Here is a 24,395-nt window from a genome sequence, read left to right as displayed (position 1 = left end):
TGTATGTACATTTCCAGTCAAAATACTCCACTGTCCTAAATTGTGTCCACTTCCCTTACAATGTGCACTATATAAAACAATTCCCTGTAATTCTAGTGCACTTGATGTTAAATCGAGTTACATATGAGACACAACCGCAGATCGTTTCTATACGCTGTTTCCTCATTCTATCAACATAAAGAAAACAAAGTGTGGAACTTCCCCAAAACTTGGTTATAGCACTGCTCCACTTTACCTTCCCTACTGCACTTTTTACCTTTTTACCCCCTTTATTATTTACCTGCAGTGATTGTAGCTGCTTGAAGGCTGTAGAAGCTTCAGACTGGAGACTTTAAGAGAAAATTCAGGAGACAATTTCGTTGTGCAAGTGTACAAGTACAATGTGCAATGACAATAAAGGTATTATATAAGTGTCGTTTCACATGAGTGACGTCATGAGGACACGCCCACTGTTTGTACCACATCTACACATTTTTACCAGCAGGTGGCAGAAATTCACCCAAAGACATACAGTGCTGTGATAAAGTAATTGCCCCCTCACTGCTCTCTGTTATTGTACATGTGTAGTGATGGAAGTGACTCTAAGATAAAGACCAGTGTCATGTTCTGTAAGAACTTTCCTTTATTTATGGAACTTTTCTTCCCTCTACTGGTGTTTTACAGTAATTCGTTATTTTCTTGTTTAATTTCAGTTATTATTTTTGATTTGTTATTATTTTGATTGGTTAGTTTATTCACATGACGTGACCAGGTTACAGTTCGTAGTGTGATCAGGAAAAGTATTAGATGTTACATGTCATGTGATCAGCTTACAGCTCCAGCTATCCCATCATTCCCTTCTGTTGTTTGTGCCTTGGAAAAGTATCACTTATGAGTTATATTTATGTTTACATTTAACTATACTATTACACAAGTGTTAGTGTAATGCTTTTAATATGTTACATTTAAATATTTACATTTAGATTTACGCTTACATGGAAATGCTGCCAATGTCAAACTAACAATGACTGACAGTTATTTGCACTGTTTATAAGCTATGTAGAGTTACCTGCATATCATTTGAATAAGGCATTTGTATGGTATAATTTTGTAGCTATTATGTACAATATTATGTTTGTGGATGTTCTCTGAATAGCATTTAATATTCTAACTGCTGCTTCCTTTCTGTATCATTTCAGTTTTACTAAATTGTTTCTTGAGAAATGAAGACGACAGTAAAGAGCATTTAACTTTACTCCAGCTTCTGATTTCTGTCGATTTGTGTCCAGACACACACACTGAGGACTGAATAACCACTTAGATGTGTTAGTGTTTTCAGTGAGAGAGAAACTCCAGATATGATGCAGAAAATTATGTAGAAATTCTATAATTCTATAAATAGCAGGTTTTAGTCTAGCTTAGTTTAGCACATCCAGGATTATTTGTTTATAAAATGTGTTTGTGTTTCCAAAGGAAAAGCCAGAAGAAATGTACACATTAGTATAGCAGTACTGATACAGCATGTAAAGTTTACACAAATGTTGTACAGATGTGGTGAACATTATTGGAGTGAATACGTTTATGTATATTTGGGCAACACCTACAATCTGAGAATGATCAGATTAATAAGGTCCATGTTGATGTAGTACAGAAGATTTAAAATGAACCAGTAATTAAGAAATGTTTTACAATATGTAAATTTTTAATAAAAATAAAATAATCTATTTAGACTTTTCAGAGCAAAAACATCACAGATACATAAAATAATATAAAACATAAGACTCCATGTAACACCTTACAATATCTCTGGCCAAGGAGAGCCGTGGACCATCACACCACCCCCACAACACACGTCCTGTCATGTCAGAGGGGTTAGTTGAAGTGTACCTATGATGAAAATTACAGACGTCTCTCATCTTTCTAAGTAGGGGAACCTGCACAATCAGTGGCTGACTAAATACTTTTTGGCCCCACTGTAGCATTGCATTCACTCATTATGATTGAACTTCACTAACAGGGCAGATGATCAGTGGTGCTGAATTTTTACCTTCATCATTGAGACAGGGGCAGAAGTATGGATAGAGCTTCTCAGTGAAAGACTGACCAGTGTAAGAGTAGATATGAGACTCATTCTTAACATCATAGAAGGAGACCAAACCCTCCTCATAAGCCACAAACACCCCCACCTTCTGAGGAGCCTGTTTCAATGAGAGGAGGACAGAGGAAGAATCCAGAGCCCCATATTCAGTTTTATTTCTGAGCCACACAGACCAATATCCATCATCAGGACTTGCTGTAATCTCCCCCTTCCTGTTACTGGACTCTCTGGTCACTCCTAAATCCCACTTAGTCTTCCCTTTAACCTGAACCTCATAGTAAAATCTCCCTGAGGAGAATCCCTGCTTTCCCAGCACATAAGCACAGGGATCAAATCTCTCTGGATCATCAGGAAGATTCTGTTCTGTGTCTCCACATGTAACTTGTTTTCCATCATCAGACAGGATGAGTTCAGGTTTTGCTGTATCAGGATCCAGAATCACGTCCACTGAGAGAAAGAGACACAATTTACACCCATTTTATCGTTACACAGTGTGTATTTGTCATAATGAGCTCCTGTGTGCCACGCCCCCCTCTCTATGAGCACATTCTGATCAGTTCCTTTGGACTAATTAGCTCCAGCTGCCCTCTATATAAGAGGTGAGCTGTAGAACAGACGCTGGACTCTATTTTGTGATTATTTTGATTTGCTTTGTTTCTCTGACTTTGGAAGTGACTCTGTCTGATGGTTGGTTATCAGTTTGTATTTGTCTTGTACCCGCTAGATCACCTTGTTAGCTTAGATCACTTTGTTAGCCTAGATCACCTTGTTAGTGTAGTTCACCGGGTTAGCCTAATTCTTATTGGCCTAGATCGCCTTGTTAGCCTAGTTTGCTTTGTTAGCCTAGATCGCCTTGTTAGTCTAGTTCGCTTTGTTAGCCTAGATCGCCTTGTTAGCCTAGTTCACATTGTTAGCCTAGATCGCCTTGTTAGCCTAGTTTGCTTTCTTAGCCTAGTTTGCTTTGTTAGCCTAGATCGCCTTGTTAGCCTAGTTTAAATTGTTAGCCTAGTTTGCATTGTTGGCCTTTTTCGCTTTGTTAGCCTAGTTCGCCTTGTTGGCCTATTTTGCTTTGTTAGCCTTGTTAGCCTAGATCGCCTTGTTAGCCTAGATCGCCTGTTTAGCCTAGATCGCCTGTTTAGCCTAGATTGCCTTGTTAGCCTAGATCGCCTGTTTAGCCTAGATCGCCTTGTCTTGTTAGCCTAGATCGCCGTGTTAGCCTAGATCGCCTTGTTTAGTCCTTTTCACTGTGTTTTTTGTCTTTTTTTTGTTTTTATTAAATATTAGTTTGGTTACATCTCTGCGTGTGTGTCCGCCCCCTTTTGTCTTGTCTTAGCCCCCGCGTGACATAAGAGTCCCTCTTAGGATGCAGCCAGATGTTTTTTTGTTCCAGGGTTCCCTGACTTTGACTCCATGAGGTGTCCTCAGACTTTTCCGCTCAGTACGCCAGCTCCTTATGATGGAAGCGACCCTTGGGTCGAGGGCTTCCTTCAGAGCCAGCTCTACCTGCAGGACATTCTTGACCATCAGCCCACTGAAACACAGAAGGTGTTGTTTAAGATGTCTCGGCTGAGGGGCAATACTCCAGAATGGGCTAGGCAGCTCTGGTCTAAGAAGGGAGCTGAGCTGAACTCGGTTAAGGTGTTTGAGGTCCTCATGAGAGTCACATTTACAGGAAAAAACCCTATGATATTGGTATAGAGAAGTTTGCAAAACCTCCCGTACCCATTGGAGACGCTCCACGCAGCAAAGTCCCCACTGCAGCTCATGCCCGGCATCCAGTGCCTGCTGGGGATACTCAACTTTCCCCAGTACCCACTGCAGATGTGGTCCGTGTGCCAGTGCCCACTCAAATGCTCGTGACCGTTCCATGTCTGTTAGGAGCCATTCAGGACGGTGAGTTTAGTTTTGTTCCTTGTAATGACCCCAAAGGCTCCAGGGGTCCTTCTGTTTTTCCGCCGGCTCCTGTTCCGTGTGGTCGAGTGTATGTCCGTCCTCTGCCAGTTCGGTTAGTTTCTAGTTTGTCGGTCTCTGACTGTCCTAAGAGTAATTTAGCAGTTCAAAAGACCGTAGATGCTGTGTTGGTAGTTTCGGGGTCTCCAGCCATCCAGTCAGTCAAGCAATTCCAAGTTTTCACCAGTTAACTCTCCAGGGTCCAAGCAGCTGATTCAAGACGCCTCACCAGGGTCCAAGCAGCTGATTCAAGACGTCCCACCAGGGTCCAAGCAGCTGATTCAAGACGCCTCACCAGGGTCCAAGCAGCTGATTCAAGACGCCCCACCAGGGTCCAAGCAGCTGATTCAAGACGCCTCACCAGGGTCCAAGCAGCTGATTCAAGACGCCTCACCAGGGTCCAAGCAGCTGATTCAAGACGCCTCACCAGGGTCCAAGCAGCTGATTCAAGACGCCTCACCAGGGTCCAAGCAGCTGATTCAGCTGATGCGTACCAGCGCTTTTGTCATGCCTGCCTCTGAACTTTATGAATGACTTTAAATTTGCCCTGCAGGGCCCAGAACCTCTTTTTCTTTTTTTTCTTCTTATTCCAGTAGTGCCTTTAGGGGTGGTTTCTGTCACGATGAGCTCCTGTGTGCCATCCCCCCCCTCTCCATGAGCACACACAGTCTCCTGCCACACCCCATTTTTGATTAGTTCCTTTGAACTAATTAGCTCTAGCTGCCCTCTATATAAGCGGTGAGCTGGAGAACAGACGCTGGACTCTATTTTGTGATTATTTTGATTTGCTTTGTTTCTCTGACTTTGAAAGTGACTCTGTCTGATGGTTGGTGACCATTTTGTATTTGTATTTGACCTCTAGTTTACTTTGTTAGCCTAGTTCGCCTGTTTAGCCTAGTTTGCCTTGTTTAGTCTTTTTCACTGTGTTTTGTCTTTTTAATAAATATTAGTTTGGTTACATCTCTGCGTGTGTGTCCACCCCCTTTTGTCTTGTCTTAGCCCCCGCATGACAGTATTAATGAAGAAATCTAGATTTCATCATGTGATGACTGAGAGCTCACAAACCGGCATATTGTTGAATTCTCTTCAGTTCAGGTTGGAATAAAATAAAGAACAATTATTTACTGCTAGAAATCATTTCTGTTAGAAACTGGATTATTTTCAAGTGATTATTATAAAGCACAATATGAAGCTGAACATGAACATTAACCAATACACAGTGTGGTGACCAACAATCATAGGAGCTTCAATACAGAATTAAAAATAACAGCAAGTAACAGCAGCTTCAACTTATGGTTAAACTATTACTGGATAAATGTAAGTCATAAGTAATTTCTCTGCTCAAACTCACAATAACTTAGATAGTAATCACTTACCCATACTGACAATCTTCTTCATTTCTTCATCAACACATTCCTGAAGCTGAGACAGAGCTCTCCTCAGAGTCTCCACATCCAGACGAGGCTGAATATTGATATCAGTCCAGTTGTTGGTGGGTGGAGGTCTGCACAGGGATGGGTAAATCTACAGTACAGCAGGAGAGAGGAGAAATCCCTCAGCATGACCAGTGCTGTCCTGTCATGTGCTGCATTACTATTATGAAACAGAGGGACTCTGACCTGTAGGAGGTGGAGATGATCCTCAGTGTTGGAGATCTGCTCCAGCTCAGTGTTTCTGCTCTTTAGCTCAGTGATTTCCTGCTCCAGATCTTTAATGAACTCATCAGCCTGACGCTCTGCTGCTCTCTGCTTCTCCTCCATCACCTTCAGCATCTCAGCCTGGTTTCTCTCAATGCTGCGTATCAGAGCTCTGAAGATCTTCATGCTGTCAGCTTTCTCCTTCTCTGTGCTTTTCTACCAGGAGAAACATCAAGTAATTTATGTGGTGTTATTAGAAATAGCAGTTCTTCTCATGTGTCATTAGAAACGAGGACTAGTCGTGTAGAGAAAGACTTTATTTACTTTATTAAGTTCTGAAGAATGTTTGATTTCTTTGATTTTCTTCAGTCGGTCCTGGATCATCTGCTCAACTTCTGCTTTTGTTGCTCTGTAAAATATACAAGTTGTTAGGGCTGGTATCGCCACTAATTTCCTGGATCGATTCGATTCCGATTCACAAGGTCCCAAGATCCACAAGGTCGATTTCGATTCGATTTCGATTCAACACATTTAGGCATATTTGAGTTACATTAACAGGTTTTGTTTAAATATGTACAGATGTACAGAGAACGAATGGGATAATTGTACAAAGAACACTCATTATTAAAAATATCTGTTTTTACATAAATAATTAATCCAAAACAAAAAACAGTTACACAATTTTTTTTATTATTATGTTATATGTCTGACACGCTACAACATTGTATATGTAATGTAAACATACACCTGGCTGTTGCACAGCTTATGCACCAAGTACACTACACGACTTTCTGATTTGCCGGTTTGCTGTATTGATAGATTGTTTGATTGATTGATTGAGTACTTTATTAATCCTCGAAGGGAAATTGTGTAGTGTGAACTGTACAGGGGGTTTCACACTACACCATCTATCACCAGGAGGAATCTTAGATGAGTCTGTCTGGTCTCCCAAACTACGTTTTGTCACGAAAACACAAATGAGAAGTGACGAGGGGTTTAATGATACCACGTCCAAAAATACACTCCAACAAGTAGCGAGAGATCAAAGTTTGTGCGCTGATGAGCAGCGTAAAATTAAAGAGAAAAAAAAGGAATCTGAGTGGATTTGGCAACACGACCAACAGGGATCATTCTATAGTAAGTTGGAGGTTAATAAATATTTTGTTTTGTAGAGAACGATCAGGTCAGAAATACTGTAAAACTCGTGTGTGTGCTGATGTATTCTAATAGAAACTATATTACGTCCCTGTACCACCTGTTTACAGCCTCTCCCCTGTGTTTCCCCTCGCTGTTTTACACAGTGATTGAGAGCCAAGTTTTGATCGCTGAGTGAACGCCGAGTTGCTCCGGAGCCAGCAAATCTAGCGCCGACCAGAAATTATTCTAGAAAAATCTAAATTAAGAAATATTAGGTGCTCAGGTGGTGCAGCGGTAAAACACGCTAGCACACCAGAGCTGACATTTCACACTCATTGGTTATAAACTCAGCTTTGCCACATGAACAATTACTGGCCGGATAAAGGACTCTCTCATGGCTGATGTAATTACGACCTCTGCCAGCTAATTGATGGCACCTGCTCAGAGACGGGGAAAGAGTGTGTAGGTCAGGGTGTGGCTCTCCGTACACAAAGCTAATCCGCATATGCACCCACCTAGTACACTCAGGTGGAGGGAAAAATACAAATGAAATATAAACACTGTTAATAAGTATTTTAGTTTAAGACCGAATTAATCAATCCAGACATTTTCAGAAGCTTTTTAAATCCTCTTTACCAGAGGTGAAAATAATTCTGGAGCTCAATCTATTAGGTCTCTCACCTTCTTCTCTGCACTCTCATCCTCTATAGGAACTGTGTTGTGGTTTTTGTGGTCATCTAAAGTGCAGACCTGACACACACGTCTGGTTGTCTCTACAGAACATCTCCAGAGGTCTCTCATGTTTCTGACAGATGTAATCCTCCAGGTTCTCCACAGGATCTATTAGTTTGTGTTTTTTGAATGAAGAAACTTTCTCATGAGGTTCCAGGTGAGTCTTGCAGTAAGAGGCCATACAGATCAGACAGGATTTCAGAGCTTCGTGTTTCTTCTCACTGCAAAACTCACAGTACACAAGAGATTTGGTAGGTTCTCCTGCAGTGCTGCTTGGCTTGACCTGAACTGGCTTCCTGAATTGAGCAGCCAGTCCAGAGATGAAGGTATTAACATGTAGTTCAGGTCTTTTGGGGAAATCCACCTTACATACTGGGCACTGGTGTCCCAGCACTCTTTGAGACAGATCATGCAGAAGTTGTGTCCACATGAAGTAGAGACTGGATCAGTGAACACATCCAGACAGATGGAGCACTGGAGCTGATCTTCAGACAGGAAACTGCTGGAGGAAGCCATGCCTGATAGAGAAGATACAGAAACACATACCTGTCAAGTTTTGGATTTAAAAATAAGGGAAAGTTTCTGCCGCGCACTTCGAGCCGTCCCACCAGCCCAACCGAGGTTCAGTATCCCTTACATTTAAAGACAGGTTTACAATAAATCTAAAATAACCACCTGTGAAACACTTACTAACTACAATTAGATGATCAGAATCTGATAGGCCTACCTTTGTTGACATCGAAATGCTGTGGACATTCCTACATATGTAATTCTTATAATACAGCCTAAATGAAAACACAGTTACAAACCTTACAGAATGCATAACTCTGCCCCATCCTGCTCCTCTTTAGAAAGGTAAATTCGATGTCCCATTTAGATATTTACATGCAGTCTTTACTTTTTTTGGCAGGAATGCCCTCTCTCTCCTTGCATCCATCCATCTCTCCCTGTTCCAGGTTTGTTCCCGCTGTCCGCACTAACCTCGCGAGAACTGCCACTTGCAGCAGCCTGGGTGGCAGTTCTCGCGAGGTTAGTGACATTTCAGTTTGGAGAGGCACAGGAATGTTTTATTTTTAATTATAGTTGTAGTATTGTGTAAAGGAAACATAAAAATACTTACCTGTAATGGGGAGCTGAACCTGTGGGGGGCACTGTTACCTTTTGTTATTGTTGTGGTGCGGTTAAAGGAGGGTCAGAAGAAAGTTACCGTTCTGAGAGTTTGCACATTACTTTATTGCTTATCTGAGATTTGTTGGTTAATAATAAAGACACTTAAATATATTATATTTGGATGTGATGATTGAACATACCACAATAATATAATACGGGAAATTTACGGGAAAATACTAATACGGGAGGACGGCGGGAAAGAGGGGTAAAATACGGTAGTTTCCCGGCCAAAACGGGAGACTTGACAGGTATGCAGAAACACCATTATGATACATATATTCATTTATTTATTGTCTATTTTATTCTTCTGATTCTAATGATTCTTCTGCTGCTGCCCCCCTCCTGTGATCGTCCACCTCACACCTCCCCCCCCCCTCCTCCCCCACTCGCCCCCTCTACAGTGAGTCTCACTGCTGACCAGGTGAGAAAACAACTAAAGAGACTCCACACAAACACACACACACACACACACACACACACACACACACACACACACACACACACACTTAACAGCAATTAGTTGAATGCAGGTGTTTGTACTGTGGGAGGAAACTGGATCACCAGAAAAGAACCTGCAAACTCCACACAGAAGAACCCGCTTGCTGTAATGACAGATTGTACATCAGGCTGTGTGGGTGTGTTCTGTTAAATCATTCTTCAGGTTCCTCGGGGTCCACATCACTGAGGACCTCACATGGACAGAACACACCAAACGGGTGGTGAAGAAGGCCCAACAATGCCTCTTTTTCCTCAGATGGCTCAAGAGGTTTGGCATGTGTACCCGTATCCTCAGGACATTTTACACGTGCACTGTGGAAAGTGTACTGACAGGCTGCATCACTGCCTGGTACGGGAGCTGCACTGCTCTGGAACGGAAAGCCTTGCAGAGGGTCGTACGGACAGCCCAGCATATCACCAGGGTTCAACTGCCAAACCTCCAAGACCTTTACACCAGCCACTGCCTGAGGAAGACCAGGAGCATTATAAAGGACTCCACCCACCCAAGCCACTGCCTGTTTTTACAGCTGCCGAGCAGCATGAGGTACAGAAGCATCATGTCCAGTACCAGCCGGTTCAGAGACAGCTTCTTTCCCCGAGCCATCAAATGGACAAGCACACCCCTCATGATCAACACAGTGATCTCCCCCTCATACACCCCCAACCCCCCCATACAACCCATTCTGCACTCTGCACTTCACCATGTGACTTATTATTCAATTGTATTTTATATATTTATATTCACTCACTTTTCATAATTTTCTACACCTGCACATACAGATTCCTGTATTATATTGAAAAATAAGTTAAGAAAAAAGTTAAGGTGTATATTTTTGTTTTATGTGTATTGCAACTGTGAGGGACCGAGCACCTAAACATTTTACTCACCTTTCACACCTGTGTTAATGTGACGTGACAATAAAGTGAATAAAGTGTAATTCTAGTGTACTTGATGTTAAATCGAGTTACATATGAGACACGACCGCAGATCGTTTCTATACGCTGTGTTTCCTCATTCTACCTTCTTCTTCTTCTTCTTTCGGCTTTTTCCCTTTTTCAGGGGTCGCCACAGCGAGTCATCCTCATGATCGCTCATTGATTTGGCAGTTTTTACACCGGATGCCCTTCCTGACACAACCCTCCCTAATTTATCCGGGCTTGGGACCGGCACTACAATGCACTAGTGCATCTAGCGGCTAGGTATCTATAGGACAATTCAGTGTTTCCAATTAACCTGGTGGCATGTTTTTGGACTGTGGGAGGAAACCGGAGTACCCGGGGGAAACCCACGCGGACACGGGGAGAACATGCAAACTCCGCACAGAAAGGACCCGGACCGCCCCACCTGGGGATCGAACCCAGGACCTTCTTGTTGTGAGGCGACAGTGCTACCCACTAAGCCACCGTGCCGCCCTGTTTCCTCATTCTACCAACATAAAGAAAACAATCTGTGGAACTTCCCCAAAACTTGGTTATAGCACTGCTCCACTTTACCTCCCCTGCTGCACTTTTTACCTTTTTACCCCTTTATTATTTACCTGCAGTGATTGTAGCTGCTTGAAGGCTGTAGAAGCTTCAGACTGGAGACTTTAAGCTGCTGAAAGAAAATTAGTTTCGTTTCACCTGAGTGACGTCATGAGAACACGCCCACTGTTTGTACCGCATTTACACATTTTAACCACCAGGTAGCAGAAGTTCACCCAAACACATACAGTGCTGTGATAAAGTAATTGCCCCCTCACTGCTCTCTGTTATTGTACATGTGTAGTGATGGAAGTGACTCTAAGATAAAGAGCAGTTAGATGTGTTAGTGTTTTCAGTGAGAGAGAAACTCCAGATATGATGCAGGAAACTGAAATTCTATTTAAAACTTACAAACAGCTCACAGTTCACAAATAGCAGGTTTCAGTTTAATTCAGTTTAGTAAATACAGGAGAATTAGATTATAAAATGTGTTTGTGTTTATGTGTGTGTGATCCAAAGGAAAAGAAAAACAGGTAGAAATGTGCACATTATTATAACAGTACTGATACAGTATGTGAATTCTACACAAATGCTGTACAGTTGTGGTGAACATTATTGACACTACTGAATATTAAGTACATGTAAAATATCTCCTGAAATAAAGTGTTTAGTGAAGCTGCTTGTATGTATAAACTCATAAGTTGGCAGGAATTAAAAGACAAATTTGAATTTGATGCAAAGAAACAATTAACAGCATCATTTAATCAGCTTGAAGCAAAGAGCAAAATCAAACTCATTATAAATTACACTCACCTGTCCCCACCTTGTCAGTGATCACATGACTTTAATTAGCCTATGAACGGTGGCTTTGATGCTTAAAAAGGCTCATTTTATTCCCTGTTCCTTGTTTGCAATAATAAAGAGAAGAGAGCTGTCTGAGCAAACCAGAAATGCTATTATCACCAACACAAGCAGTCTACATGGTACAAGATCTTCAACAGTTTGAAATGTTATCAAGACGTTTGCTACAGTCGAGAGCCTTCCAACAACATCCAAAGAACTTCAAGCTGACCTGGAGACATCTGGATGGATGGTTTCATAATGTATGATATGCCTTACACTAAAGAAAACAGGGTTCTGTGGGTGAAAGTCCAATAGGACCCCACAGCTTAAAGGAAGGAATAAGAAAAGAGCGTCTGAACTTTGCCAGAACGTACAAAGACAAACCACAATTATTTGGAAAAATCATCTATAAACAGATAAAACCAAATTAGAGCTTTTTGGCGATGAATACCAGTGTTGTTAATGGAGCCTATAAAGAAAAGTGCACCTTACCTACAGTGAATCATGGTGGAAGATCTAGAAAACTAAGTGTCAGTCCTACAGCATGATACTGACCCAAAACACGAAATGCTTTAGAAGGAAAATGGACTGTTTTAAACTAGCAGCGACGAGTCCTGATCTCAGTCCACTAGAAAACGTTCAGAGCTGAAATCAAAAGTCGATTCAAATGTGTGAGAGAACTTCAGTGGATAAAACTACCAGACAGGGACAAGAGGCTCACAGATGTTTGGAGACTGTCACTGATGCCAAACATTGTGTAAATAAATTTTAGGGAATGGCACCTTTAATCCTGTCCATGTGATATGTTTCTTCTTTCTTTACTGTTTTGAAATGACTGCATGTACGTTGACAGGACAAGTTTTTGTTAGATGTATTTGGACATGCAAATTGGTACCACCTATGTCCACTCATTTCTGAAGATATTTGCTTTTTATACTAAACAATCAAGGCTGCCAATAATGTTGAGCACAACTGTATATAAATGACTGAACAGGCTTTTATTAGTACTGCAGTGTTTATTCTAATTTATATAATAAAATCACCTGATCAGCTGTAATGTGATTGTGATTTATTTACTACAAAATCAAGCTGCTTCCTGATCTAAAGTGATTTTCTCCACCACCTGAATATTCGTGTTTTCTATTATAAGAGAAGATATTTGTACTGTGGTTCTGGTGTGTAACTGAAACACTAATGTAAAACTCAGTCACAAAGTAAATCAGACCTCATCAGATTTCTTCTGTTAATTTATTTTACATGTTAAATTTCTATAGAAAACGGCTGTGGTGAGTTTTTATAAAAGATAAAAGTTTCCTGGCATTCCACGCCAGCAGAACATCAAACCACAGCAAGTCTAGCATCATGGTACCAGAGAAAGTAGGTTACCAAACAGAGGAGCTGGCAAGTCTGTGAGGAACAAACCAATCTATAGAAACACTCCCACCTGAAGCAAATTAACACTCAACAAGGTGCAAGTGACTTGTCTCTTAAAAGGAACTGACATGTTAATCATCTGAGGCGCCATGCCTCATCAAATTTAGGAAGGCAAAAGATCAGAATTACAGAATGATTCTGTAACTGATTCAAATAACAGAAACCACAAGTTAAAATCCATCAATAAAGAACTGTTCTGTTACTGTACTGATACGACTCCCTCCCAGCTTCCACATACATACAGTGGATGAACCGGCTGCTTCTAGGAGTGAATACATAAGTGAACGTGTGAAAATATTTCAATAATCAAACAACAGCTACAATCTGAGAATAACAGTGTACATGTACATGCACTGAGAGAAACAGTACAGAAGATTTAATATAAAACAGTCAATAAGAAATGTTTTACAATATGTTAATTCTCTTTTTTATAAAATATACACAGAGATGCATTATGCAGGTCATGCAGTAATAGGTAAATATTAATCAAATGTAATATGGATGGTATAACATACATTTAATTTACAATATTCAGTGCAAAAACATCACAGAAGGTAAAAAATAATAAAAAATAACACCATGTAATACCAGCATATTTTTCCATCTATTGTAATTCTGCTGCTGTCTTCAAGTCTTCAAGACTTGGTGAGATTATTCTGCATGGTTGCTGGTTATCGGTTGCTATGGTGTTTTGAGATGGTTTGCCATCATGGTGCATGCGTGCTGATAGCTAATTGCTATAATATCCCATGAAGTTGCTGGGTGTAACAAAGTGGTTGCTATGGCATTGCTAGGTGGTTGTTTTAATATGCCACATGGTGGAAATGCTATTGTTAGCTGGTTGCTATAGTATTCTATGTAGTTGCAAGGGTGGTCCAGTTAGTCAGTACAGTGCTGCTAGTTGGTTGTGATGGTATTTTATTGTTGTTACCAGTGTGTTTCTAGAGTGTTGCTATGGTATTGTAGGTGGTTGCTATGATGTCCCCTGATGTTAATAGGTGTTGTGAGTGTACTTACACAGTCAAGTCGGAAAGTCTGCACACCCCTTTCACCTTCTCCATGTTTTATTATGTTACAGACTCATTCTATACAGATTGATTCTATTCCGTTTTTTAGACATTTGTGCTAATTTATTAAAAATAAAAATGTAAAATATCATATGTACATACAGTGAGGAACACTGGCGATTTTGCAAGTTTTCCCACCTACAAAGAATGGAGAGGCCTGTAATTTTTATCGTAGGCACACTTCAACTGTAAGAAACAGAATCTAAAAAAAAAATGCAAATAATCACATTGTATGATTTTTAAATAATTAATTTGCATTTTATTGCATGAAATGAGTATTTGATCACCTACCAACCAGCAAGAATTCTGGCTCTCACAGACCAGTTAATTTTTCTTTAAGAAGCTCCTCCTATTTTGCACTCATTACCTGTATTAACTGCACCTGTTTGAACTCCTTACCTGTATAAAAGACACCTGTCCACACACTCAATCAATCATACTCCAACCTCTTCACTATGCCCAAGACCAAAGAGCTGTCTAAGGACACCAGGGACAAAATTGTAGACCTGCACAAGGCTGGGATGGGCTACAGGACAATAGCAAGCAGCTTGGTGAGAAGGCAACAACTGTTGGCACAATTATTAGAAAATGGAAGAAACACAAGATGACTGTCAATCTTCCTCGGTCTGCTGCTCCATGCAAGATCTCACCTCGTGGGGTAAGGATGATCCTGAGAAAGGTCAGGAATCAGCCCAGAACCACACAGGAGGACCTGGTCAATGACCTGAAGAGAGCTGGGACCACAGTCTCAAAGATTACCGTTAGTAACACACTACACCGCCATGGATTAAAATCCTGCATGGAACGCGAGGTCCCCCTGCTCACGCCAGCACATTTCCAGACCCATTTGAAGATCCTCAATGACCATCTGGATGATCCAGAGGAGGCATGGGAGAAGGTCATGTGGTCAGATGAGACCAAAATAGAGCTTTTTGGTATCAACTCCACTCACCGTGTTTGGAGAAAGGAGGAGGATGAGTACAACTTGTCCCAACCGTAAGGCATGGGGGTGGAAACATCATACTTTGGGGGTGCTTTTCTGCAAAGGGGACAGGACGACTGCACCGTATTGAAGGGAGGATGGATAGGGTCATGTATAGCAAGATTTTGGCCACCAACTTGCTTGCCTCAGTAAGAGCATTGAAGATGGGTCGTGGCTGGGTCTTCCAGCATGACAATGACCTGAAACCCACAGCCAGGGCAACTAAGGAGTGGCTCCGTAAGAAGCATTTCAAGGTCCTGAAGTGGCCTAGCCAGTCTCCAGACCTGAACCCAATAGAAAATCTTTGGAGGAAGCTGAAACTCAATGTTTCCCAGCGACAGCCCCGAAACCTGAAAGATCTGGAGAAGATCTGTATAGAGGAGTGGGCCAAAATCCCTGCTGCAGTGTGTGCAAACTTGGTCAAGAACTACAGGAAACGTCTGACCTCTGTAAAGGTTTCTGTACCAAATATTAACTTCTGTTTTTCCATTGTATCAAGTACTTATTTTATGCAATAAAATGCAAATTAATTATTTAAAAATCATACAATGTGATTTTCTGGATTTTTTTTTAGATTCTGTCTCTCACAGTTGAAGTATACCTACGTTTAAAATTACAGGCCTCTCCATTTTTTGTAGGTGGGAAAACTTGCAAAATCATCAGTGTATCAAATACTTATTTTCCTCACTGTAAGTGTGCACACCCTGTGATACGACACCCAAAAGTGAGCTGAGGTGCATTTTGTTTTCACTGATACTGCTTGTGATGTTTCTACAGTTTAACTGGAGTCCACCTGTGGTCAATTCAATTGATTTGACATGATTGGGGATTGCCAACACCTGCCTATAAAAGGTCCCACAGTTGACGGTGCATATCAGAGCAAACTCCAAGCCATGGGGTCAAAGGAATTACCTGCAGACCTCAGAAACAGGATTGTATCAAGGCACAGATCTGGAGAAGGGTACAGAAAAAATGCTGCAGCTTTACACATCCCAAAGAGCACAGTGGCCTTCGTTATTCATAAATGGAAGAAGTTTGGAACCACCAAAAATCTTCCTAGACCTGGCCGCCCAGCCGAACTGAGCGATCGGGGAAGACGGCCTTGGCCAGGGAGGTGAGCAGGAACTTGAGGGTCACTCTGAAAGAGCTCCAGCGTATCCTTGTGGAGACGAGAGAACCTATCAGAAGATCAACCATCCAGCAGCACTCCATAAATCATGTCTTCATGGTAGAATGGCCAGACGGAAGCCACTCCTCAGTAAAAGTCACCTAGAGCACTCTAAAACAACGAGAAGCAAGATTCTCTGGTCTGATGAAACCAAAATGTAACTTATTGGCCTGAATACCAAGCGTCACGTCTGTAGGAAACCAGGTACCACTCATCACCTGGCTAACACCATCTCTAGAGTGAAGCAGGGTGGTGGTAACATCATGATGTGGGGATGTTTTTCAGCAGTGGGACCGGGGCGAGTAGTCCTGATAGAAGGAAAGATGAATGCAGCTCAGTACACTGAGATCCTTAAAGAAAACCTGCTCCAGAGTGCTCTGGACCTCAGGCTGGGGAGAAGGTTTACCTTCCAACATGACAACGACCCAAAGCACACAGCCAAAAGAACAAAGGAGTGGCTTCAGCCCAGTCAGAGCCCAGACCTGAATCCAATTAAACACCTGTGGAAGGAGCTGAAAATGGCCGTGTACTGACGCTCCCCATCCAACCTGACGGAGCTCGCAAGGATATGCCAAGAGGAACGGGCAAAAATGTCCAGAAACAAGAGTGCAGGTGAAGGTGTGAGGGGTGTGCAGACTTTCTGGCTTGACTGTATCATGCTAACATCATAATTCATCTTTATAGAAATAAAATACAAACTAGAGAAAGAAGAAGCAACAAGTAGAAGAACATAAGTCCAACACATTATGCTGCATTTACTTATTAGAATTGAACTTGACTAACAGGGCAGATGATCAGTGGTGCTGAATTTTCACCTCCATCATTGAGACAGGGACAGAAGTATGGATAGAGCTTCTCAGTGAAAAACTGACCAGTGAAAGAGTAGATATGAGACTCATTCTCAACATCATAGAAGGAGACCAAACCCTCCTCATAATCCACAAACACCCCCACCTTCTGAGGAGCCTGTTTCAAGAAGAGGAGGACAGAGGGAGAATCCAGAGCCTCATATTCAGTTTCATTTCTCAACCACACAGACCAATATCCATTTTTAGGACTGAGTGTAATCTCCCCCTTCCTGTTACTGGACTCTCTGGTCACTCCTAAAGTCCACTCAGTCTTCCCTTTAACCTGAACCTCATAGTAAAATCTCCCTGAGGAGAATCAGGTCAGGATGAGCTGTATCAGGATCCAGAATCACATCCACTGAGAGAAAGAGACACAATTTACACCCATTTTATCGTTACACAGTGTGTATTACTGAAGAAATCTAGATTTCATCATGTGATGAGTGAGAGCTCACAAACCTGCATATTGTTGAATTCTCTTCAGTTCTGGTTGGATTAAAATAAAGAACAAAATTATTTACTGCTTTAAATCATTTATGTTAGAAACTGGATTATTTTAAAGTGATGATTATAAAGCACAATATGAAGCTGGACATTAACCAGCACACAGTGTGGTGACCAACACTCATAAGAGCTTTAATAGAGAATTAAAGATTACCAGACTAGCTTTTCTAACAACGGCACACTGTTATTGATGTGAAGCACATTAAAACAATAACAGTAACAGCAGCTTCAGTTAAACTATCACCAGGTAAATGTAAGTTATAAGGAATTCCTTTACTCAAACTCACAAGATCGTACAGATAATGATCACTTACCCATACTGACAACCTTCTTCATTTCTTCATCAACACATTCCTGAAGCTGAGACAGAGCTCTCCTCAGAGTCTCCACATCCAGATGAGGCTGAATACTGACATCAGTCCAGTTGTTGGTGGGTGGAGGTCTGCACAGGGACGGGTAAATCTACAGTACAGAAGGAGAGAGGAAAAATCCCTCAGCATGACCAGTGCTGTCCTGTCATGTGCTGCATTGCTATTATGAAACAGAGGGACTCTGACCTGTAGGAGGTGGAGATGATCCTCAGTGTTGGAGATCTGCTCCAGCTCAGAGTTTCTCCTCTTTAGCTCAGTGATTTCCTGCTCCAGATCTTTAATGAACTCTTCAGCCTGACGCTCTGCTGCTCTCTGCTTCTCTTCCATCACCTTCAGCATCTCAGCCTGGTTTCTCTCAATGCTGCGTATCAGAGCTCTGAAGATCTCAGTGCTGTCAGCTTTCTCCCTCTCTGTGTTTTTCTACCAGGAGAAACATCAAGTCATTTATATATTTAAGTGTTATTAGAAATAGCAGTTCTTCTCCTGTATGTTCGGAAATGAGGACTAGTCGAGTAGAGAAAGACTATATTTACTTTATTAAGTTCTACAGAATGTTTGATTTCCTTGATCTTCTTTAGTCGGTCCTGGATCATCTGCTTAACTTGTGCTTTTGTTACTCCCAGCCAAGTCTGTAAAATATACAAGTTGTGTTTACAGAAATTATTGGAATTCTGCAGAAGTGGTACTAATATAATTATACTTCTAAACTGCACTCACTTTCATATAAAATGGTTTTTTGGATTAAAGAGTAAGAAAAATCTAGAATAAGAAATATTAGGCGCTCAGGTGGCGCAGAGGTAAAACACACTAGCACACCAGAGCTGACATTTCACACTCATAAGTTTAAAACTCAGCTTTGCCAACTGGCTGGGCACCTACAAGAACAATGACTGACTGTTGTTTATATAGATGGGAGCTGGATAAAGAACTCTCTTATGGCAGATGCAATTATGATTTCTGCTAGCTAATTGATGGCACCTGCACAGAGACGGGGAAAGAGTGTGTTGATCAGGGTGTGGTTCTCCATACACAAAGCTGATCCACATATGCACCCGCCGAGTGCAGGTGAAAAGATGCAGTCGGCTACTGCACACGTGTTGGAGGGGCCATGTGCTACCTCAATCTGAGCGGGAATCAGCTTTAGTGGAGAGAAAGCATGCTTCAGTCAGGCAACTGGATGCAGTAAATTTAGGAGAAAATGCATAAAACAATTTATACACTGATCAGCCATAAGATTAAAACCACCTCCTTGTTTCTACACTCACTGTCCATTTTATCAGCTCCACTTACCATATAGAAGCACTTTGTAGTTTCACAATTACTAACTGTAGTCCATCTGTTTCTCTGCATGCTTTGTTAGCCCCCTTTCATGCTGTTCTTCAATGGTCAGGACCCCCACAGGACCACCACAGAGCAGGTATTATTTAGGTGGTGGATCATTCTCAGTACTGCAGTGACACTGACATGGTGGTGGTGTTAGTGTGTGTTGTGCTAGTACAAGTGGATCAGACACAGCAGCGCTGCTGGAGTTTTTAAACACCTCGCTGTCACTGCTGGACTGAGAATTGCCACAAACTAAAAATATCCATCCCACAGCGCCCCGTGGGCAGCATCCTGTGACCACTGATGAAGGTCTAGAAGATGACCGACTCAAACAGCAGCAATAGATGAGCGATCGTCTCTGACTTTACATCTACAAGGTGGACCGACTAGGTAGGAGTGTCTAATAGAGTGGACAGTGAGTGGACACGATTTTTCAAAACTCCAGCAGCGCTGCTGTGTCTGATCCAATCATACCAGCACAACACACACTAACACACCACCACCATGTCAGTGTCACCGCAGTGCTGAGAATGATCCGCCACCTAAATAATACCTGCTCTGTGGGGGTCCTGACCATTGAAGAACAGCATGAAAGGAAAGGGGTAACAAAGCATGAAGAGAAACAGATGGACTACAGTCAGTAATTGTAGAACCACAAGGTGCTTCTATATGGTAAGTGGAGCTGATAACATGGACAGTGAGTGTAGAAACAAGGAGGTGGTTTTAATGTTATGGCTGATTGGTGTATTTGCTTCTTAATATATCTAACTGCATATAAATATGTAAGTGTGTAATTATGAAGACGTTGTCTGATTTATTAAATTAAACATTAAAAAATGAAAACATTTACCGCGTTAGTATATTTGGAAAGTTTACCTCTGTGTTATTCCATATTTATACCCCAGCATAACAGTAAGTATAGAAGAACCAGAAAAGGTCTTTAACACTCAGGTGGAGGGAAAAATACAAATGAAATATAAACACTGTTAATAAGAATTTTAGTTTTAATGTTTTTAGTTTCAGACTAAATTAATCACAAACATTTTCGGAAGCTTTTTAAATCCTCTTTACCAGACGTGCAAATAATTTTGCAGTTCAATCTATAAGATCTCTCACCTTCTTCTCTACACTCTCCTCCTCTATAGGAACTGTGTTGTGGTTCTTGTGGTCATCTAAAGTGCAGAACTGACACACACACGTCTGGTCGTCTCTACAGAACATCTCCAGAGGTCTCTCATGTTTCTGACAGATGTAATCCTCTAGGTTCTCCACATGATCTATTAGTTTGTGTTTCTTGAATGAAGAAACTTTCTCATGAGGTTCCAGGTGAGTCTTGCAGTAAGAGGCCATACAGATCAGACAGGACTTCAGAGCTTCACATTTCTTCTCACTGCAAAACTCACAGTACACAAGAGATTTGGTAGGTTCTCCTGCAGTGCTGCTTAAATTGACCTGAACTGGTTTCCTGATTTGAGCAGCCAGTCCAGAGATGAAGGTATTTACTCGTAGTTCAGGTCTTCGAGGAAATTCCTCCTTACATACTGGACACTGGCAGTGTGAACTGGTGTCCCAGCACTCTTTGATACAGATCATGCAGAAGTTGTGTCCACATGGAGTAGAGACTGGATCAGTGAACACATCCAGACAGATGGAGCACTGGAGCTGATCTTCAGACAGGAAACTGCTGGAGGAAGCCATGACTGATAGAGAAGATACAGAGACACCATAATGATTCATATATTCATTTATTCATTGTCTATTTTACCACCCATCCTATTCTGGGTTGCAGTGGGTACAATTAATTGGGCAAAAGGCAGTAAATACCCCAGACGGGTCACCAGTCTATCACAGAGCGAACACACACACACAAACACACACACACACACACACACACACACACACACACACACAAACACACCTAATGGTAATTAGTTTGAATGCAGGTCTTTGTACTGTGGGAGGAAACTGGATCACCAGAAAAGAACCTGCAAACTCCACACAGAAGAACCCGCTTGCTGTAATGACAGATTGTACATCAGGCTGTGTGGGTGTGTTCTGTAAAAATGATTCTTCTGGTTTTTCTGGTTTTATACATAACAGGTATGAATGTTCACGTAAATATGAGGTGTAACTCTACTAGACGTCATTTAGTTTGTAGACGGTAGTTTTAATTGCTCCATTTATTGTAAAGCTCAGAGAATAAGGTAACACAAATTGTAATGGAAAAATAAAAAATATATATTTGGTGAAATAAAACCTGATTAAAACTATTATTTATGTCTCTCCTGGTAGCACCAGTGAAAGAGAATTTAATCAGACTGTTCTAGACAGAGAGAGTTTCTGTATTACAAGTGTTTATAAACCACTGATTATAAACATCAAGAAATCAACATTTTATCATCAACTTTACTGCGTCACATTTGTTATAAGATGTTTTATTTACAGTAAAGTCTTGCTGTTTTTCATTTGTAAGTACATTTCCAGTCAAAATACTCCACTGTCTGAAATTGCATCCACTTCCCTTACAATGTGCACTATATAAAACAATTCCCTGTAATTCTAGTGCACTTGATGTTAAATCGAGTTACATATGAGACACGACCGCAGATCCTTTCTATACGCTGTGTTTTCTAATTCTACCAACATAAAGAAAACAATCTGTGGAACTTCCCCAAAACTTGGTTATAGCACTGCTCCACTTTACCTCCCCTACTGCACTTTTTACATTTTTACCCCCTTTATTATTTACCTGCAGTGATTGTAGCTGTTTGAAGGCTGTAGAAGCTTCAGACTGGAGACTTTAAGCTGCTGAAAGAACATAAATTTCGTTTCACCTTTGTGACGTCATGAGGACACGCCCACTGTTTGTACCACATTTACACATTTTAACCACCAGGTGGCAGAAATTTACCCAAACACATACAGTGCTGTGATAAAGTAATTTCCCCCTCACTGCTCTCTGTTATTGTACATGTGTAGTGATGGAAGTGACTCTAAGATAAAGAGCAGTTAGATGTGTTAGTGTTTTCAGTGAGAGAGAAACTCCAGATATGATGCAGGAAACTGAAATTCTATTTAAAACTTACAAACAGCTCACAGTTCACAAATAGCACGTTTTAGTTTAGCTCAGTTTAGTAAATACAGGAGAATCAGTTTATAAAATGTGTTTGTGTTTATGTGTGTGTGATCCAAAGGAAAAGAAAAACAGGTAGAAATGTACACATTAGTATAGCAGTACTGATACAGTATGTACATTTTACACAAATGCTGTACAGTTGTGGTGAACATTATTGACATTTGTTAGGATTTTTGGAACATAACATCATTATTAAACATAAATTCAATATGGGAAGTTTTACGGCATTTTCCCAGTTTTACGACATTTTGCCCACGTGGCCCTTTGTTCAAAATGGCGCCTACCACGTTCCCTTGGTGGAGTCCCTCCCGGCCCCCCCTGGGCTTTTTAGCACATTTCATTGGCTCCACCAGCAGGGAAGGAGAATGGAGCGCCGATCGGCTTAGCTCTGACATATATTCACAGATCGTTTCTTAAACTTAATAAAGTGTTTTTGAAGAGTACTTTCTGGATTCTCTGACTGCTTCTTCAGGGCCTCTCAACAAAAAGATTCGTCGTAACAGATGGTAGCCGAGGATGGTTCGAGGAGGCCTGAAATAGCATCAGAATTGATTCAGCTGACTGAGCTAAGACCGGGATACTGAGGATCTTTTGTACTCAATACAAGGCGCGCCTACACAAGGTAAACAGATGTTCTCTGTATATATTAGCTGCATTTATTATTTAGCGTATTGAGTGTGAAATTGAATCTCGGAATCTGTAAGTGTCTGATTAAATTACTAAAGTATCATTGGATAGTTTAAAACTGTGAATATATGCTGGAGCTAAAATGTGTGTTTCCTGATTGCTGAGTTCGAACCAGACCGGTCCAAGTAAACTGCTGATGGCGCCATGTGTTCGGCAGGGCCGGGCCCGGAACACCATTGGAGTGAGGGAAGTCTGTCTGTTTTGGTAACGGGACTAGCCTAATTCGATCGTTCTAAATTCTAACGAATCTGTCTGTTTCGGTAACGGGATTCGATTAATTCGATTGTTAATCTCAAAGGAGTCTGTCTGTTTCGGTAACGGGACTAGCCTAATTCGATCGTTCTAAATTCTAACGAGCCTGTCTGTTTTGGCAACGGGGCTGGAGTAATTTGATTATTCTAAATTCTAAATTCGGTTCATAAATAGTACATCAGGAGTTTTGTTTGTCAGTGTTTCTGTATATATTTGTCTGCGAACCGCGGGTGAAACCGTGTGTGAGCAGTTTACTTTGTCCGTTACCTTTTGTTTGTCAGCCATCTTGCCCATGTGTGGTTTTCTGTCTGTCCGCCATTTTGGCTCTGAATGCGCAGCGTCTTATCTCTGTCTGTCGGCCATTTTAGCTCTGGGAGCGCAGCGTGTGTCCTTTTGTTCGTCGGCGCCATTTTGGCTCTGAATGCGCAACGTGTTATCTCTGTCTGTCGGCCATTTTGGCTCTGGGAGCGCAGCGGGTTATCTGTTGACCGCCGACCATTTTGGCTCTGTGTGCGCAGCTTGTCGTATCTCTTATTCATCGGCTCCTTTGCCTTCGTATGCCTGGGGTGTGTAAGTTGTTGCAGATAATTTTATAATTTAATTTTATAATCTTAAGGTAACTATGAGTTGAGACGAAGTATATGATATGGTACCTTATTAAGTGTGTTTTAAGGTGGGTAGCGTTCTTAAACTTTAAGGTTCTTAAACTAGGAAAGGGGGCACTTAGAGTAGAATTCATCCATGTGTGAAAAGTATTATCCCTCTCAACTGAGAGGAATAGGACATTTTCACAAATAATTAAGGAAAATCTCCTTAAATCAGGGTTGTTATAGTGAATAAGGTTAAAATTTTTGAATAACACAGCGCTTGTTAATCGTGATGGGAGCTTTGTTGGGTGTATCGGTGCATGTATTGTAGAAAGATTGTTATATTGTTTCTTTGTTTTAATGTGTGGGGTAGTGCTGGACTATAATTCGATATCGATATGTCGCAAAAGAAAATGTGTTAATAACGGTGATATGATTTTTAAACAAATTCGATCAATACGCATACATACACGAAGCCAGTGCTCAGTGTTACCGCTCTGATTACACTGGTTACTGTAACAAAGTAGT

The 24,395-nt window shown here is 41.3% G+C and overlaps 2 pseudogenes; both read right to left on the bottom strand.

Annotated features, from left to right (window-relative positions):
* Nucleotides 1-1,973: 1,973 nt before the first annotated feature.
* Nucleotides 1,974-8,049, bottom strand: LOC134311774 (zinc finger protein RFP-like; annotated as a pseudogene).
* Nucleotides 8,050-9,353: 1,304 nt separating this feature from the next.
* Nucleotides 9,354-20,906, bottom strand: LOC134312014 (zinc finger protein RFP-like; annotated as a pseudogene).
* Nucleotides 20,907-24,395: the final 3,489 nt, after the last annotated feature.

The sequence above is a fragment of the Trichomycterus rosablanca genome, chromosome 4, assembly GCF_030014385.1.
Source record: "Trichomycterus rosablanca isolate fTriRos1 chromosome 4, fTriRos1.hap1, whole genome shotgun sequence".
NCBI lineage: Eukaryota > Metazoa > Chordata > Actinopteri > Siluriformes > Trichomycteridae > Trichomycterus > Trichomycterus rosablanca.
This window is presented reverse-complemented; position numbering and strand designations above follow the sequence as displayed.